Below are 7,183 nucleotides of genomic sequence, written 5' to 3' on the forward strand. Positions count from 1 at the left end.
CTAAGCTGTGGGGGGGTTGGGGCTCACCTCAGAGATCCCTGGGACCCCGCTTTGTAAGCTAGAATGTTTCAAAAGAGCACCTGCTTTGGAGACACAAGTGGCAGCATATTCCACAGTGTCTCCTCAAGTGCTGCCAGCACCATGGGCCCAGCTGATGGATTTTATCGGTGTGGGAGGTGGGCATGGTGCCATGGAGGTTTTTCGCTAGTTGCTGAGTTCATACCAGCCCTAGCAATGGGGCCCCCAGCCCTGCACTGGGGAACCTTCCTTCTCTCGTTCAGCTTCCCTTTGTCTGCTCAATTTGTGCTGAGGTTAGTGGCAAAGCACATGCCGTATCACACCCAGCAGCATGTTACAGAGAGAACTGAGCCGCTGTTGCTGCAAGAGGAGCTGCTGGTCCATGGCTGATGTGCCACATTGCAGGACTGTGGCCAGGAGGCTCATGCATGAGGCTGCTCCTTTGTGCATGGTGCCCATCATGTGAGCACCCTCCCCTGTGAGATCTGGCCAGCAAGAGAGGCTGGGCCATTGCTGGAGAGACAGGGCTTGTTCTGCCCTCTCCCCAGCTGCGGCGGGCACCCGGCCAGGGCACTTCAAAGGCTCCTGAAATCTGACTTAAGTCAACTGCCCCTTTCCTCTCCCCCGCATTGCAAATCTCTGTCAATTTACAGATTTAAATTACTACCCCTCCCCCCACAGCAGAATGGGAGGCTGTAGGTACATGTGTGGGGGGGGCGTTGAGGACGAGACCTCAGGGCACAGGGGTGAGATGTTGAAGCTGAGGCCTTGGGGGTGGCTGGGGGATATGACTTGGAGAAGAGGCAATTCCACGCGCAGCCAGCAGATGGCATAAGAGCACTACTTTCCCTCCCCCCAATACCAGGGGTCTGCAACCTTTCAGAAGTGGTGTGCCGGGTCTTCATTTATTCACTCTGATTTAAGCTTTCGCATGCCAGTAATGCATTTTAGCGTTTTTAGAAGGTCTCTTTCCATAAGTCTAAAATATATAAACTATTGTTGTATGTAAAGTAAATAAGGTTTCAAAATGTAGGAAGCTTCATTTAAAATTAAATTAAAAGGCCGAGCCCCCCCGTACTGGTGGCCAGGACCTGGGCAGCGTGAGTGCCACTGAAAATCAGCTCATGAGCCGCCTTCGGCACACGTGCCATAGGTTGCCTACCCCTGCCCTACACCCAGCCAAAGGTAAGGCCCCGATTCAGTGGAAAGCGAGTGCATATTCCCAGCTTGCCTGGTCCCTTTTCCCCTGCTGCTAGGCAGCAGCTTCACAGCTCAGTTGCCTCCTTTCCCCAATCCGTCTGAGCTAAAGCCCTATTGCAGCCCCCGGGACATTGCACAGGTCCACACGCTGGGTCTCAGCACCCAGACACGGGATTTGTGCTCTTGGCTCTCCTCCCCAGCCCCACCTGTGCTCTCAGCCCCAGGGGAAGAACACAACAGACATGGTCACTCACAGCTGGCACCAGCTCTTGGTCTGGCACTGAGCTGGAGACGGCATGGGGCCTGGCAATGGCCCCTTGAGGCACAGGCCAGAGGGTCCCACCGGGATCATCTGGATGGATCTCTTGAACACCACGCCTCAATGCAACCCCCACAGGTAGGGTCCATATGTGCTCAGCAGGGCAGCGTCACTCCCTCAGTGCACCCACTGCCTGCCCCTTGCACCACGCTAGTCTACCCTGGTGCTGGCTGCTCTTACAATGGTGTGACTGGCATTTGGAGCAGCCCAGCTGCGTTAGACTGTGAGTGCCCAGCACAGTAGGGTTCTCCCCTGGTCAAGGCTCTGTATAATTGTTCCATGTCACTGGATGATCCAGCCCCTGTCTCTCTCTGTCGAGCAGGGAAAGCTGCCAGCAAACCGGCCCTGCCCCCAGCAGCTCCTTGGCTGCATGCCCTGAGCCTGCTGAGGTTTGAGAGAAGCAGTTGCAGAGCACCCTGGGCAGGCCTCATCCACCCTTCCCAGAACACTCCCCTGGCTGAAAGGCTGGGAGTGGAGCCCTGGAGCAGCTGGGTTCAGCCAGGTCAAGCACAGTGCCCTGTCGAGTGCCCCCCAGTGTAAGGAGGACCCTGATACTGGGGGTGGCCAATCCAGCACTGACAGGAGCCTGGGCTAGCGGGGCATCCATCTCTCCTCTCTTTGGCTCTCCGAGAGCCAGGCCGCTCCGAGCTCCCCGGGGAGTCTGGGCTGCAGAGCTGCGCCTGCCCCCTCACAGCGGGAGCGCCTGGGCAGATACTAGCCGTGGCATGTGCCTGTGCCCTGGCAGGCAGCGGCTGGAGCAGCAGCACAGGCCAGACCTGAAGCCCAGGGGCTGTGCCGGGGTGGGAGGCAATAGACCCCGGCTGAGTGACTCCTGCTGATCTGTGGGCTGAGTCAATCCCCTGCTCCCCTTCCTAGCAAACCCTGAGGCCAAGCTGCAGGCCCCATGGTGATAACAGTTTCCAACCCTCTACTCACACAAAGCTGAACACTCTTGCCCCACCCCTTCTGCAAGGCTCTGCCCTTACCCTGCCTCTTCTTCAAGACCCTACCCCCCCGCTCACTCCATCCCCCTCCCTTTATAGCTCGCTCTCCCCATTCTCACTCATTGTTACTGAGCTGGCTCAGGGGGTTGGGGGTGTGGCTCTGGCTGAGATTGCTGGCTCTGGTGTGGGGCTGGAGATGAGGGATTTGGGGTGCAGGAGAGGGCTCCAGGCTAGTGCTGAGGAGTATGGAATATGGGAGGGGGCTTTGAGCTGAGGCAGGGAGTTGGGGTGTGAGGGCTCTGGCTGGGGGTGTAGACTCTCGAGTGGGGCTGGGGATGAGGAGTTTAGGGTGTAGGAGAGTGCTCTGTGCTGGGACTGAGTGGTTTGGAGGGCAGGAGGGGATCAGGGATGCAGACTCCGGGTGGTGCTTCCTGAAAGCAGCTCCAGAAAGCAGTGGCATGTTCCCCATCCAGCTCCTAGTTGGGGGCATGGCCACGTGGATCTGCACGCTGCTCCGTCCACAGGCGCTGCCCCCACAGCTCCCATTGGCCATGGTTTCTGGCCAACAGGAGCTGCCGAACTGTCTCTTGCGGTGGGAACAGCATGTAGAGTCCCCTGGCTGCCCCTATGCATAGGAGCTGGAGGGAGAACATGCTGCTGCTTTCAGGAGTTGCGCAGAGCTTCGGGGGCAGCATTGCTCATCACTCAGCCTTCACCTGGCGCTGCCCACAAAGGCCACTGCTGTGTGGCTCCCAGGTGGGGGCCAGCCTGGGCCAGGGCCTGCCCTGCCAGGAGCATCTCTGCAGCTAGCTTCAGTTGTCAGGTCTGGGGATGGCAGACGTCCCCTGCAAATGGGCTGAAGAGCCAGGGGCCTAGAACACGCCTGGACCCCACCAGCTGGGCTGAGGCCTGAACTCATGTAAGACCCGTGACCCCAGGGGCCTTGAGCAGCTTCCATGCCCATGTTTAACCCTTTGGCAAGCTACAAGCGAAACTAAAACCCTGGGGAGCTGTGGCTAGCCAGCACAAGGGCAGGTGAGGCCAGAGGGTTGAATCCACCCTCAGCTTGTCCCAGGCAAACGGCCCATGTGAACAAGCCTTGGTGATAAAGACAAACCCACGCTAGCCTCAGCATTGCGCTCAGAGCAGCGCCCCAGCTGGGACCCCCCAGCCCTCTACCCTAGCCGGGACCTCACATCGCCACAGCACCCTGTCCCAGCTAGGGTCCCCACACACACTTAGCACCTACCCCAGCTGGGACCCCACACTCCATAGCCTCCTGCCCCAGATGGGACCCCATAGCCCCCTGCCCCAGCTGGGAACTCCCACTGCCCACAGCATCCTCCCCCAGCTTGCCCGCCCCCCACACGTAGCCCCTACCCTAGTTGGGAGCCCCCACCCCTCATAGCACCTCGCCTTAGCTGTGACCCCTGCTAGAGAGCCCCCTGCCCCAGCCATGACCCACTGCCAGGGCCACACACCCTAGTTCAACCTCTGGAGTAGCCCAAAATGACAGCCATCATGTAAGGGCTAGAAGCTACACACGAGGGGCCCAGTGAGCTGGGTGCTTTGGGGTGTCTGGCCCTGTTTTACTGCCTTCATGGGAGAAGAGCTCTTGGAAAACTCTGGTTCCATGTGCCTGTCCCCGCCGAGCACAGCCCTGCCTGTGCAATGTCCTGCCAGCCACTTGTGGGGCTGCACTGGGCCCCAGGGCACATGAGCCTGGAAAATTAGTCATGGTGGAAGGCACCCAGACACTGCGGTGATGGACACTGGCTAAGCCCCTGCTGCAGAGAACAGAGTTGCACATTGGAGCTGGGAGCCTGACTGGCCAGGAGGTCCCAGCTAAAGATTTGGGTCCTTGGGGGAGTCAGCCAACCCTCAAGGGGCCTTGCCCATTGGCTAGGCCCCAGCTGGCCCCCAAAGCCTGGAGCATAAGGTCAGTGCGCTCCTCAGCCTTGCCCCGCTCTGCTCCCCAGGCACCCCCTCTGTGGGAGGGAGAGCAGCTGGGGCGGCAGTGGAGAAAGCCGAGTGCGTCCTGCCACAGGAAGCCTCAAGCAGTGTCATCTCCAGCTGCTTCCTGCCACCTCCTTGCAGGGGTCTTGCAGGGCCGCTCCCCCCCCCCCCTCGCAGCAGCTGGGTGCCCTGGCCAGCATCCTGGAACCCAGGCATTGTTCTGCACACCAGCCGCATTCCTTGGGCTGAGGAGAGGAAATGCCAGAGCAGGCGGGAAGCACCAGAGGGGCCGCAGGGCGGTGCACAGCCTCAGCAAGGGAGCAGGCAGATGGCAGCCTGGTCCTGGTTCCTCTATGGGGCTGCATCCTCTCGGTTCTGTACCAGCGAATCCGACCAAGACTTCATGACCTCAGAACAACCAGTCTTCCCAGTAGAGGCCCCAGTGGGAGTCAGGCAGCGGCCAGTCACGGACTCATCCTGACACCTCCAGCCATCACTGTGGCAGGGAATCAGGACAAGGGCCTTGGCCTGGCTGGAGCACAGGTTGCGCAGGGCTGGCTCCGGCATAAGGTGTCCTGGTACCAAGGGGTAGGGGAGTGTTGGTGGCTGCAAAGGGCTGAATCTATGGGGCATTCTGGGATGCAGGCGGGCTGTGGCATCAGAGTTGTGGGGAGCAGTAGGTGGTGCTGTGACCCAGTCTCTCGGGTGCTGGTTCCGGCCCGTAGGTGATGCTGTGACCCAGTCTCTCGGGCGCTGGTTCCGGCCCACAGGGGGGTGTTGCACCCAGTCACTTGGGAGCTGGTTCTGGCCCATCGGTAGCATTGTGATGCAGTCTCTCTGCCCTGCTTCCGGTCCGTAGGTGGTGCTGTAACCCAGTCTCTCGGGCGTTGGGACCAGCTCCCTCTGACATCTCTCTCCTGTATTGTACTAATCCAGGGATGCTCCAGGACAGTTCCAGAGTCAAGATGTGTCCCCCACACCGTGTTTGGGTCTCTGACTGAGCCCAAGGTAGGCCCATCCCCTCTGATGGTGCAGTGGGCACTTTGCTTTCATTGCTGCTGATCCAGCCAGCATGCAGTGCCCCCTCTCAGGGAGGAGCCAGGTCTCAGGCCACCACCTCTGTGTGGCTGAAAGGGCATTTCACAGCTAACGCGAGGTTGCCCTGGGCTCCTGGCAAGCTGCTGACAGTATGACAGAGCTGGGGCACATGCCACTCCAGGAGCCCTCAGGCCTCAGCCCATCCTGGATTTTTGCTCTGCCCCCCAACACCTGGCCCTGGCACAGGCCGGGAGGAAATGGAATGAGAATTGGAGCCACGTTGCTCACAGTCTGATTCAGGCAGGGCTAGTGCAAAGCAGGGAATGATTCCTCTGGGGAGGCCCACCAGCATTGGGAAGCTGTGGCTGCATGCCTGCCCTGGGGCCATGGGACCAGCTCATGTGTAAGTGTGTGTGTAATGAGGGGAGGTGTGTGTGCACTTGCTCACAAGGGTGTGTATGTGTGTAAGTGTGTGCATGTGCCCTCAGGGTGGGACTGTACATGTGCTCACAAGGTCTGTGTGGGTCTGTCTGCTCACAGGATGTATTTGTGTGTGTGTTCAGAGAGTGTATGTGTGTGCATGTCGGCTCATGAGCTGGGAGTAGGGATGGGGCTTGTGCACTCACTGTGTGTGTGTGTGTGTCTGTGTGCGTGCTCACAGGGCGTGGGGCATGCACATGCTCACAGGGGCATGCACGTGTGTGTGTGTGCCCACGCTTGCAGGGTGTGTGCGCGATCATAGGGTATGTCTGTGCTCACATCCACTCACAAGGTGTGTGTGGACATGTGCACTCACAGAGGTGTATGTGTGTGTTTGTGTGCGTGCGCCTATGCTCACAGGGTATGGGTGTGTACATGCACTTGCTCATGGGGGCGTGCATGTGTGTGTGGGCATGTGTGCTCACAGAGGTGTGCGTGTGTGCCTGTGTGTGCACATGTTCTCACAAAGCAGTGTGTGTATGTGTGCTCATGGCATGTGTGTGCACACTTCTTGGTATGCACCTGTATGTGTGTGTGTGTGTTCACAGGGTGTGTGAGTACATGGTGTGGAAGCTGCCAGCTCTGAGAACAGCCTGGATCTGTTTCCTGTGTTAATCCCTCTTTGCTCTACAATCCTCAGAGACAAGCGCCCATCTCATCTGATCAGCCCCACCTCCCAGCATGGAACCGGTCCCACTAATCTGCATTCTGCTGCAGTGAGTCATTTAAACCTGCCCCCCTGGGCGCAGCACCCACATTATGCTGCCCCTTAGCAGGGGATTCCACTGTGACAATCCATCCCACTCCCTGCAGCCGGGCATGGCTTCCCTCTGTCTCTCCCCAGCCCCCTGCCATCTGCCTTGCCCTTTCCTGGCGTCACTCCGGCTGGTTCACCAGCCCTGCTGGTGTCCTGGCTATGCCGAAAGCCTCCTTCTCTGGGTCTCTGCTGACACTGACACTCCCCTTAGGAATGTGACTCACTGTGCTCTCCTGGCAGGGGCACCAGTGCCCAGGGGCTCGTTCAGTGCCCACAGGGCTCTGTTCTCCTGCACTCTGCCCTTTTCCCACTCCATTAGCTCCTGGGCTCAGCCATCAACTCTGGGCTGACTCCTCAGATTCCCCTCTCTGCTCTGGACGACCATCCTGCTGGGCCCCATTTCTCGAGCCTATCGCTAGCCACCCCAAACCACAGCTGCCTGGTCTCCCTCCTGCCCACTTCTCTGGCCAT

This window comes from Gopherus evgoodei, chromosome 9, assembly GCF_007399415.2.
Source record: "Gopherus evgoodei ecotype Sinaloan lineage chromosome 9, rGopEvg1_v1.p, whole genome shotgun sequence".
Taxonomy (NCBI): Eukaryota; Metazoa; Chordata; order Testudines; family Testudinidae; genus Gopherus; species Gopherus evgoodei.